The sequence below is a fragment of the Gymnoscopelus microlampas genome (genome assembly GCF_963454915.1).
Source record: "Gymnoscopelus microlampas genome assembly, chromosome: 23".
Taxonomy (NCBI): Eukaryota; Metazoa; Chordata; class Actinopteri; order Myctophiformes; family Myctophidae; genus Gymnoscopelus; species Gymnoscopelus microlampas.
The window spans coordinates 35,973,412-35,985,807 of record NC_139960.1 but is presented as its reverse complement, the minus strand read 5'-3'; the positions used below and the strand labels follow the sequence as shown (position 1 = coordinate 35,985,807).

Sequence of the window (12,396 nt, the reverse complement as noted above, 5' to 3'; positions counted from 1 at the left end):
TCTTAAGTCTTAAGTCTACCTAAGGCATAGGTTTTGTATACAAAGGTTATTTTCATGCCTACTGATGTGTTATTGTCCTAAGACTACCTATTTGCCCCATTTAAGATGTATATTATTTGTTTGTTGTCAAGTTTAAGCTTATTTTGGTCTACTGTTTGTTGAATGACTATTGTATTTTGTGACTTGACATCCATGTATATTTTTGTCATATTTTTTCTATAGTTTTCACGGTGCTACGGAGAGAATAAAAGAGCATCAGTATGAAACTACTGTCTCATCATTACCCATACTTACAAGGCCAAGGGGCAGTTACAATGACCATGTAAGCTGGGGGAAGCTGAAACTATTTCCCCCTGTGGGAGTAAGCAAGGTCTCTCCCTTCCTTCAAAAAGAGAGAGTAACGTCCTGTGATGCACATATTTGGATTATACAAACAATGGGTCTTAATCTGCCGTTTTCCAACGGGAGTTGGGCTTTTTGCCCAACATCCCATAACACCCACCCACACATGCACAAGCATTCAGTGCAAGGCACAGCACGTTTGTTTATCTTATTAGCACATTTCAACATCGATGCCATTCAAAGTGCTTTGCACATAACATTCAGCATTAAGACATTAAGAAACAAAGCATTAACTAAGACATGCACAATAAACACATTATAAAAGGACATTTGAAGTTAAGCCTAAAGTTAAGACCTGGGGCCGATTTTACAAATGCCTTCTAAATCAATAGTTTGCACACTTACAAAGATTTTTCAAAAATGTTCAAAAATAGCAGATGTACAAGCTCGCAAACTTGTATATCTGCTATTTTTTGAATAAAAACAACCTTCTCATGTTCTGGCAAGTCAGAGGTGATTTATGCTCTGTCATATGACAGAGTATATCAATTGGGCTTGACTCAACAAGATTTCTGCACTGTGAAAATACAGAAAGTACACCTCTGGGACTGGGACTGTTTGATAATTCTGGGCTTTTGGTCAAAGGTTTTGGACAAGGCTGGTCAGAGATTTGGGTGTTCTTTGAAACTTGGTCCAAAAGCATAGTTTCAGAAAACCCCCTTTGAATTTCCTTTGGTTATTAGACATACTATTTGCACTGCATGTGCCCATGAGTGTACTTTAACAACTTTGGCTATCTGCCAAGAAGCCCTCAGTAAGCTTGTGGACGCAAATCATGCACAGTTAGCCTTTACTGTGTAAATCCCTATGAGTCATTCTCAGAATCTCAGAGACAAAGATGTCAGACTCCTCAGGGACATGAACCCTGTTCCTAAGTAGTCTATTTTGGCAATTACTGTATTAACTGCTGATCTGACTAACCATGCCTGGAAACAAAGAGACTGATTCATCTCATATAGACAATTGGGGACCCCCCACCCTGACAAGCACTTGGAATTGTAGGAGTTGAGGCATTACATTTAGTTTGACTCAGTTCCACAGATTACTTTTCTCAAGTAATATTTGACAATTTAGACTTTTTTATAGTATAGTTGTTGTTAACCTTTGATGCAGTAATGGCCTTATTTATCTTTTTGGTTTCATTTTAGAGGTATTAAAGTATTTAAAGGTCCTTAAAATGTCACTTAAGAAATGTGCAGATAACCCTGTATACACTTATTGTATAATGTATGTTGGTTTGTTTACTGTTGAGTGAGAAAACAATGTTTCACATTAAGCTAATCATCTGACCTCCCAAAATATTTTCCCACAGGTTGAGAACCACTGTCATAGTCATAACCTTTTTTTTTTTTACAAGCAAAATAAATCATCAAGAAAATATATATATTCAAAACGAATGTATTATCAAAACAAAATGTGTCAGTTATTTACAAATATAAATGTAGAAAAAACATCACTTGCAATAATGCATATTCAGAACCCTGTGTTTGACAAAAGTAAGAAAAAAAAAGAAAGAAGTGCAATACCTATTCCAAAGTGCACAAAGTAGTTATTTGTTTGTATCCCAACATTTGCAGACTACACTTGGCCATCAGTGTGAGAAGCCACTGTGGGTAAATTAAACATTCCATTGCTTTGTTTACTGAATGAGGCGAGACAAGTTCAACAAATACTTCTTCAGCTGCAGAACCGGCACAGAGGCTACAGTTACTGGAGAACAATGCTTATAATCCATTCCCACGGTAGACATTGAACTGCATCCAGTGGTGGACAAAGTATACTCAACAACCCCCAGTGCTTGAGACAAAGGGTAACCGTCTTCCATCCCGACATCTCGCCACTCCGACTAGTGGCTTCCGCGTGCGGTTAGGGTTAGGGTGAGGGTTAGGTATAGGGTTCGTTAACGTCGGAAAGGCGACATGTCGGAAAGGCGCCATGTAACCGAGACAAAGTATAGACACTCGCTCCTGGACAAATATCCCCACGTCTTCAAGAATAGTGAAACAGCTCCTTTGTACATAATGTATAGGGCTTTGTATTTGTTGATGATCATATATTGTTGTTATTTTTTTATGCTATGTTGATAAATTGAATTACATTACCACAATGCAAAGAAGTCCCCAGGACTTTTTTGTGGTATCCTTTTAGCCTTAATGTCTGACTGTACCTGGTGCTGTTTACATTTCTGACTAATAAAGTATTCAATCAATGAATCAATCTATAAGCTCACAACGCATTGCATCGTGGCACGTTATGTACCTGTAGACTGAGGCTATTTTCACTGTTTCTACAGTACAGTACAGATACTATAAAAATGTACTTCAGTACTCCAAGTAAATGTACTTTAGTTAATCTCCAAATGCCATATTGTCATACTGTTGATTCAATGGGACAATCGCTGGTGTCTCCCATCACGTGCCGATGCATTTGATCACCGCCGGCCGTCTCTGGTTGCTCGAAGGTCGTGGTCCCTCCGTCTGCTGACTCAGTTCTGCGGCAGCACGGTTTTCTTGGACATGCATGAGGCCACCAAAGGAGTCCAGCGCTCGCAGAATGACCGCGAAGACGGTGACCGCCGTCCCGAGGACATACAACTTCAGGATAGCGGAGAACATCGCTCCAACAGATGACAGGACCGTCTCCTGTGAAGGAAACAATGATCATTGTTTAGTGTGAGGTCAGGTTTAGAAACACAGACATGTCCATTGTGCTCAATAGGCTAAAACAGGGGTCTTCCTAGGGGGTCCTCAGTTACTACAGGGGGTCCGCCAAATCTTTGTGTTATAGGAACTTTTTTCCCCCATTAACCACTAGAACAATAGCATCCCTATTCTGAGGGTAACATTAGCTGAAAATAGCAGATCTACAAGCTCACAACGCCTCGCGCTGTGAGGCGTTGTGAGCTTGTAGATCAACTATTTTCGGCAAAGAGGTTTGGTGTAGGGGGGAAAAAAGAGCAGACCAGTATTGAGGGTTTAAGTGGTTAACTGTCTGAAAATACATACATGAATCCAACACAACGCTACACAAGTCTATGAAGCTATCTATGAAATCTATGAAAAGGTTTAATCTGCAACACAATTATATACAATATGTAGTGGGGGTCCGTGCTTCATCTCTTTCTCAGCTAAGGGGTCCTTGGCGTTGAAGACGTTGAAGACCCCTGGGCTAAAAGGCTAAAATGCAGGAGAGATTGTGCCTTTGCTGCTGCCTATACCATTAGAAGTGCCCACTCTATTGAGGCTTTTAAATCTCTTCAATAACACTCACTTCCTTTCAATGGCCTTCGGTCATACCTGAGGTTATTGTATTTGTTTAATTTTAATTGTGTTCTTTTATGCTATGTGGGTGTACATGCAAAATGTTTTTGTTGACACTTACAGCACTTTGGTCAATCTTGATGACGTTTTAAATGTGATCTATACTGTAAATAAAGCTCGATTTTATTTGATAATATCCTACCTCTTAATTTAGGCTACTCAGTAGGCTACTCAATTCCTTCCATTTTAGAGAACTTCATCATCAAACTTGAAATGGTTTATTTGATTCTATTGATTGTGCGAGAACTTGTCAATAACCTATAGCTGTCTTTGCACCACAAAATAAATAAAATAGTAACATAATACATTTCCTGTTTCACCAACCAGTTACACATTTCTTAACGGTTTCCGGTTAAACCATGAACCTTTTTTGTTTGTACAGTATGTCTTGTGGCCCTCGACTTCAAGTAATTTTTACAATTGTGGCCCCCTGCCTAATCTAGTTGAATACCCCTGCCTTAAAGGACAACTTTAGTTTTTTTACAACCAAGGTTTATATTTTAGCTTGTAATTTAAGTAAATAAAAGATGAGTGTTATTTTTTTTCATTTACTGCTTTCTAAAGTTTTGGCAATTTTTGCGATATTTTTCACAGTGGGCGGGGGCATTCTGTCCGGTGGCTAAATATGCCTTTTTTACACAATAAAAAAGGTCCTGTGGTCTTTGATGGCCAGATGTGAGTTATTGGGGGCTAGAAGAGCTACTGTACATAATAATAAAGAAAACACCTGGTTATTGTGTAAAAAAGGACATATTTAGCCACCGGACAGAATGCCCCCGCCCACTGTAAAAAAGCTCGCGAAAATTGCTAAAACTATAGAAAGCTGAAGCAGTACATTTAAATTTTTTAACACTCATATTTTATTTACTTTAATTACAATCTAAAACATAAACCTTGGTTGTAAAAAACTAAAGTTGTCCTTTAAGTCATTGGTTCTCAAATCTTCTCTTCTGGGTCACTGGCACAAAACAGTTTCAGATGGGGGTCTGAAATCAATTTGGGGGTCCTTTCGCATGAAAAGGTTTGAGAACTACTGCCTCACTTCTGCTTTTTATCAGGAAACTTGTGCTTACATCTGGGATGAATCTATCAGTGGAGACTGAGTCAGAGACACTCTGAGCTGATCTACAATCTGAAAGTAAACACTGTGAGCCCCAAGCCTGAAGCGACACTGTAGTAGTATTCTACTACCAGTGGTGTAAAGTAACTAAGTATATTTACTCAAGTACTTAACTACAATTTCAAGGTATTTTTTTTACTTTACTGGAGTATTTCCAATTTTAAATCATTTTACTTCTACTCCACTACATCTCAGCGGCAAGTATTGTACTTTTACTCCACTTCAATTATTTGAAAACTTTAGTTACTATACTCTGTAGATTTTGATTATTATTACAAAACATACATTGGCTCCATTGATTAGAAATTGATCATTCAAAATATGCTCCTCATTGACTTACATTGTACAGTGAAACAGCTCTCAAAGTCACTCTTTTAGCATATAAACGAATTTTAGTGATGCTCTATATTGTCTGAATCAACTTAATCTCTCAAGAACAGTTTTTCATTTTCTGTGGGGTCTGGCTACGCGAGACTAGAATCAACTTTGTGCTAAAAGAGTGACATTTAGAGCTGTTTCACCATACACTAGTCAATGAGGAGCATTTGAATTATCAATTTCTAATCAATGGAGGAATTATTTTGTATTTCTTGCCCACCTTTGGAGTTACATCATGGCAAGGTAACTACACAACCCAAACCTCTACCAAAGTGGTCTTTCCCTTTAAATAAATCATGAGTGCTTCTACCTGATCACTGCTTGACTGACTTGAATCTGCATACAGCATTACGCACGAAATATACCCGTAATATGTGGACTGACACTGTCCATGCACACACTGATATAGTAGAGGGAAACATACCAGATCCACACTGCTTTATCTCCAATGACCTGTAATATGAATCCTGGTATAATTCAGCTTCACCTTTGGTCACTGCAACAATATAAAATATTGTTTTCGCGTCCTGTAGAGCGAACGAAAAGGAACAATAAGAAATCTTTCAGATGAGTTGGTTGCTGTTCTTGCTGTTCTTTCTGTTCCACCGCAACGTTACTACACACGTCTGGTCCTGTCCTGCAGTCCTGACCTAGTGAGAGTGTGTACTGTGCAGCAAGTGTAGGCTACTGCTCCCTCATCAGCCAGTCTGCAGCGCTTCCTGCGAAGACGCACACCAGCGTCACCGCGGTTGCGTCAATGCGTAATAGTGTCGTAACCTCACCTCACCTCGAGTCATGATACCGTTGGATAGTCCTGAAACTAGATGAACTTCAACCTGTCGTTTGCACTTTTTCCATTTACAACCTGTATATTTACACAAACGTTTACGTTTCAAATATAAAGTGCTTACCTCATGGCCACGGATGTTACAATTATGTACGGGCCCTCAGAAGTACCCGTATTTTCCGCATTGTTCAATAAAAAGTATTTTAATACGATCGGTGGCCATTTTTTTCGTATTTCCTCCGTATGCTTTCAACCACGTGACGTGACCCTATCGGTTGGGAGGTGTATTGCACTCTGATGCATTATAACTCTATGAGAAAATGGCCACCAATCGGATTAAAATGCTTTTCATTGAAGAATACGGAAAATACAGGTATTTCTGAGGGCCCGTACATAACAGTAACATTTGTGGCCATAGATTAAGTACTTTATATTTTAAATTTGAACGTCAATGTAGATGCATGGGCCATAAATGGCAAAAGTGCAAACACCAGGTTGAAGTTTATCCATGACGGTCGTGACAGATGACCGTCTTGGATCCATGGTTAACCGTGGGATTTCCCCAGACAGTTTACTTTTAGGTGTTTATCCTCTCGCTGGCTCTGACATCAAACGTCGTGTGTGCCTCCTTGAGGTGATGTTTTAGAACAGTGCTTCTCAAACTTTTTAATTTCAATATATTGGACCCCATAAACTAAAGGGTCCATTAGGTTCCATATTGTACACCCTCACAGGTCTATTTGGAACCCCCTCAAGGAACTCTGAGGGTCCCTGCCATGGATCCCACTTTGAAAACCATTGTTTTGAAACACCAGTGAGCGACTGAGTTGATCGATTTATATTATTATTATGAATAAGGGTAATAATAATAATAATAATAATAATAATAATAATAATAATAATAATAATAATAATAACCATAATAATCACAATAATAATAATAATAATAATAATCATCATAATAATCATAATCATAATCATAACAATAATAGTAAGGCTAATAATACAAAATATAATAACTTGCGTAAATTAAGACAGAAATAAAAATTCAACAAATTGATTTTGGTTTTGCTAACATCTGATTTCCTGGCGAGGGTCATGTCAGGACATGACATGACAACAGGAAATCATGCTGCTGCAGCTTAAGCGCAAGCAAATGCTACTGTCAGTGTCTCTCCCTCAAATAGTAGCCTATAATGACTCCCCCAACAAATTCCTCTGAACTGAGTATACATAGGCAAGGCTACTGTAGAAAACACCATTTAAAGTACTTCACCCAACAAATGACTTATGTTCTGTCAATTACACACGCCCCATGAAGCCTTGAATTCATGGAGATTTTTTGTTTTTGTCGCATTCCTAAACCAATAATTTGATGATGGTAGGAGTGTCCGATTCAAGGCTTCAAGGATTCAAGGTCCCCTGACTAATGCAGCTGTGTGGTCGAAACATACGTCCCCAGCTTGTAACCATCATGCTGCAGTAGCCTTGGACAGCCGTGACCCCCCAAAATAATCATATTTGAACTGGGGACCCCCCGCCCCCCACCCTAATAAGCACTTGGAATTAGTTGAGTCATTGCATTTTGTTTGACTCGGTTCCACAGATAAACATTGTGAAAAAATAGCCGATCTACAAGCATGTAGATCGGCTATTTTCATACCTCATTGACACACCTCAACCGCCCTGGGGGTCCTGACCCACAGGTTTAGAACCACTGGCCTATGTATTCTCAACCTGTGGGTCAGGAGCCTCGGGACTGGGGGGGGTCACTCAACAGTAAAACAATGGGGCTCCCTTCGTCCATATTTTTTACAGTCTATGGTGGGGACATAGTAGGTGGGCTTTGGGGCACAGGGGTCCTGTGGAAGGGGAGAGGGCACAGAGCTCAGGCCTTTGAGCAGAGGACAGCGGTGCTTGAAGGGCTCTGAGGGGAGATGGAAACCATCCACAGTATGGAGGCGAGATGGAAACCATCCACAGTATGGAGGCGAGATGGAAACCATCCACAGTATGGAGGCGAGATGGAAACCATCCACGGTATGGAGGGGGGATTAGAAACCCCTCGGTATGGGGTCAGTCTGTCCCTGTGTGTGGAGTGTGTCCCCCTCCTTCTCCGGTGTGTCATCTGGACCCACAGTAGACCACTGGCCCGCAACTTTTTTTTTCATTTCAAGGACCATTAGGCCATGGACCCCCAGTTGATACAATGTTTAACTCTGGGACCCCAATCTGCACTAAAAATCCTCAGTGTTAATTGAACTCAGCAGTAATTTTGCTGTGTTCGTTTTATTTTAGTTTTCAGGTGTTTATAACTTTTGCTTTTGTTTCAGTTTCATATATGTTTTCATTTGATAGTTTAAGTCTTAGTTTTAGTGAGACTGAAATAGAGGCTGGCTTGTGAGACTATAGGCTTTAGTTAGCTATAGTAACCCTGGTGGGTTTGGGCTTGTTTTTCTGTGAAGTTGCTTGCTAGTTGATTGTTTATCTCGCAAAATCTGGCAACACTGGTTTGAGCCCAGTCAGAGAAGAGCATGGGTCCTGTCAGAGGACAGTTGTGGGTCAGTCTGAGAGGTTTCACAGGGCTATTTTGTTGCAGAGATTATGCAACACGATGCTCCTAGAGCTGATGGAAGACGTACTGACATGTTTTACTTAAGTAAAAGTATCAATACTGCAATGTAAACTGCTAAAAAAAAGTTCGGAAACTTAACTTCGGTCAATTATATCTCCCCCTTAATAATACCAATTGGTTTTATGTTTTATATCGTTGATTAGTCACCTTTACAACGAGGTACAGCTTGTAAGGATCGGGCATTCGTGGAATGAGCAACACAGCTAAACGTGTGGGTAGCGCCTCCCAAAGATTTGCCAAAATCACCCAATATGCTTCTGTTGGTAATCGCTCTCGTTTTGAGCGACCTGCCAGCACACACCTGCTGAGAGGTGTGTGCCAGTTGTGTGACTGGTGTGTGACTGCCTCACAGGTGAGTGACTGGCACCTGAACATGGGTTGTGCAACTTGTGCCCCCATGGAAAGATGCCATGTTTGTCCCTTCGGGATAAGGGACAATAGGGCAAGTGGAAGCTGGTGTTCCGTTACACAGATTACGCATTATTTGGTGTCGGCCCTGGTACCATTTGCAGGCAGATGTGTGCCAGTCGCAGGTGTTTGACTGGCACCTGAGCATGGGCCCTGCAACTTTGACATCTGTCTTTGGTAGGCTACCGTTGTGTAAATCTTGCCTGTAAGTCTATGGTTCCTCAGTGAAGCAAGGGGTATTGGGTTGTTGTCTTCTCTTTCTTGTTGACTTCATCAGTCTCACAGAACTTGGTCCTAAGTTTGGAAATGGTACCAGGGCTAAGACCAAATAATGTGTAATCTGTGTAATGGAACACCAGCTTCACTTGCCCTATTGTCCCTTATCCTGAAGGGACAAACGTGGCATCTTTCCATGAGGGCAGTGTTACTGCTTGGAGCATACACAAACTCAACAAAGTTGAACAACCCATGTTCAGGTGCCAGTCACTCACCTGTGATGCAGTCACACACCTGTGACTACTGGCACACACCTCTCAGCAGGTGTGTGCTGGCAGGTCGCTCAAAACGAGAGCGATTACCAACAGAAGCATATTGGGTGATTTTGGCAAATGTTTGGGAGGCGCTACCTACACGTTTAGCTGTGTTGCTCATTCCGCGAATGCCCGATCCTTACAAGCTGTACCTCTTTGTAAAGGTGACTAATCAACGATAAAAATGATATAAAACACAAAACCAATTGGTATTATTAAGGGGGAGATATAATTGACCGAAGTTAAGTTTCCGAACTTTTTTTGAGCAGTTAGATATACGCTGTTACAAGTAGAAGTTCCGCATTCAAAATGTGCTTGAGTGAAAGTGCAAAAGTATCGGCATAAAAATATATTTAGTACCAAAAGTAAAAGTAATCATTGTACCGAATGTCCCATCTCACAAAGTGTTCAAAATCTTTTGAAAATAGCAGACAAGCTCACAACGTGTGCTTAGTTACTTTAACACCACTGGTCCTGTCAGAGGACAGTTCATGTACAGTCTTCACAATGCTATCGTGTTGTAGAGATATAATAATATAATAATATAATAATAATAACTTTATTTATATAGCACTTTTCAAAAACTGGTTTACAAAGTGCTTAACAATACAAATACAATACATACACTGGAAATATAAAGGCAATACAATAATGGAAAATTTAAAAACAAAAGGAAACCATACAAAAATAATAAGACCAAAAATAAGAGTGAAACCAGAGAACTAGGTGACTATTCAATCTAGCTGAAGTGAAGGCCATTCTAAAGTAATGAGTTTTTAAAAGATTTTAAAAAGTGGTCACCGAAGTGGCCCGTCTAATTTGCAGGGGGAGTTGGTTCCACAGAAATGTATGCAACACGACCCCTCTACAACCTAAAATAAATACGCACTGTTTGTATCTGAACAATCCCACATCCAGATGTCTGGCCAAAGTACAAGTCCTTTATTAAAAAGGACCTGAGACGTGAGATGTTTTCTCATGAACGCCAAAACTGTTGCCAGAACTGAAAACAAAAGATGAGCTGATTTCAAGGTTGCAGTGTGTGTGTGTGTGTGTGTGTGTGTGTGTGTGTGTGTGTGTGTGTGTGTGTGTGTGTGTGTGTGTGTGTGTGTGTGTGTGTGTGTGTGTGTGTGTGTGTGTGTGTGTGTGTGCGCGTGCGTACGTGCGTGCGTGCATGCGTACACGTGTGTGAGTGAGTGTAGTAGTTTGTGCTTGTGAGGCTAATTAAGTGCATTAGGCACTTAAATCGTATACTTACTGTAGTTGACGGTTTCTCGAGGGCTCTCTATACTACTAGGCCCCTCCTGTTTTCACTCTACACTAAATGTCTTTGCAGAAGGCAGCCAATCTAAGCCATATTACATCACAGCGCAACGCATTGTGAGCTTGCAGATTGGCTATTTCACAGAATGTTAGCCCCAGAATAGGGACGCTGGGGTTCAAGTGGCTACAGTGTGTGTACCACATTAGTGGAGGAATAAGAACCACGTGAGGCGAATATGGAAGTGAGGCCCAGAATGAATCTGATACCAGTTTAGGCTCCACATGAAGCTTCTCAGGGTGTAATGCAGAGAATATGCTTCTGCCTCTGTGGGAGTTTCCCAGCCGCAGAGCCACTGCTTTCATCGTGAGTTGAAATGAGTTTAAGTGGGTTTATTTTAATTTTGTTCTGTTTTCTTTCTTTTCTTCCAGAGAGTGAGGTAGCTAGCAGTCACTAAATTGAGTATTCAATCAAATCATCAGTCGAGGGTTCTCAGGGGCCCACTTTCCTCTTCTTCTCTTTTGTCGTTTCGTCTTCAGGTTAGTCTTTTCTCCGTCGACCTTCGACCCCTCCGTCTCCTTTACCTTCTTCTTCTCCTCCTTCAGCGGTTCATTGACGCGTTATTATGGATTCCACCAGCGTTATAGGATAGACCCGCCTTGCCTGTGTCTGATTGGCTTCTTGGCAGGCATAGTTTTACTGAGGTCAGGTTTAGGGTTAGAGTTAGGTTCAGGCATAGTTTTACTGATGATAGGATTAGGGTTAAGGTTAGGTTCAGGCATAGTTTTACTGATGTTAGGGTTAGGGTTAAGGTTAGGTTCAGGCATAGTTTTACTGATGTTAGGGTTAGGGTTAGAGTTAGGTTCAGGCATAGTTTTACTGATGTTATAGGGTTAGGGTTAAGGTTAGGTTCAGGCATAGTTTTACTGATGTTAGGGTTAAGGTTAGGTTCAGGCATAGTTTTACTGATGTTAGGGTTAGGGTTAAGGTTAGGTATAGGCATAGTTTTACTGATGTTAGGGTTAGGGTTAAGGTTAGGTTCAGGCATAGTTTTACTGATGTTAGTTAGGGTTAGGGTTAAGGTTAGGTATAGGCATAGTTTTACTGATGTTAGGGTTAGGGTTAGGGTTAGGGTTAAGGTTAGGTATAGGCATAGTTTTACTGATGTTAGGGTTAGAGTTAAGGTTAGGTTTAGGCATAGTTTTACTGATGTTAGTGTTAGGGTTAGGGTTAAGGTTAGGTTTAGGCATAGTTTTACTGATGTTAGGGTTAGGGTTAGGGTTAAGGTTAGGTTCAGGCATAGTTGCAAAAACGCTAGGAAGGAAGAACTGTCAATCACAGCGACTACTGGCCGATCACAGCAGGTCTCCCAGAAAAGCGGTGGGATCCATAAGCACACTTTGTTCTGCGGTTTCCTTCTGCGGTTTTCTTTTTCCTCTTCTTCTTCTTTGGTTGCTCTTCGCTCTTCTCCTCTTACGCCGGCTTGTTTTCTGTCGTCCGTTTTCCTTTTCCCCTTCTTCCTTTTGTGTTCAGACTTCGTCGTATCGCCTGTTGT

At 40.7% G+C, this 12,396-nt stretch overlaps 1 long non-coding RNA gene across 1 annotated transcript; it reads right to left on the bottom strand.

Moving 5' to 3' along the window:
- Window positions 1-1,784: 1,784 nt before the first annotated feature.
- Window positions 1,785-5,884, bottom strand: LOC311039870. The gene is made up of 3 exons (XR_014600208.1): window positions 5,645-5,884; window positions 2,364-3,044; window positions 1,785-2,220 (listed from the first exon to the last, which is right to left on the bottom strand). It is a non-coding gene; the product is annotated as an uncharacterized lncRNA (long non-coding RNA).
- Between the last annotated feature and the right edge of the window lie 6,512 nt (window positions 5,885-12,396).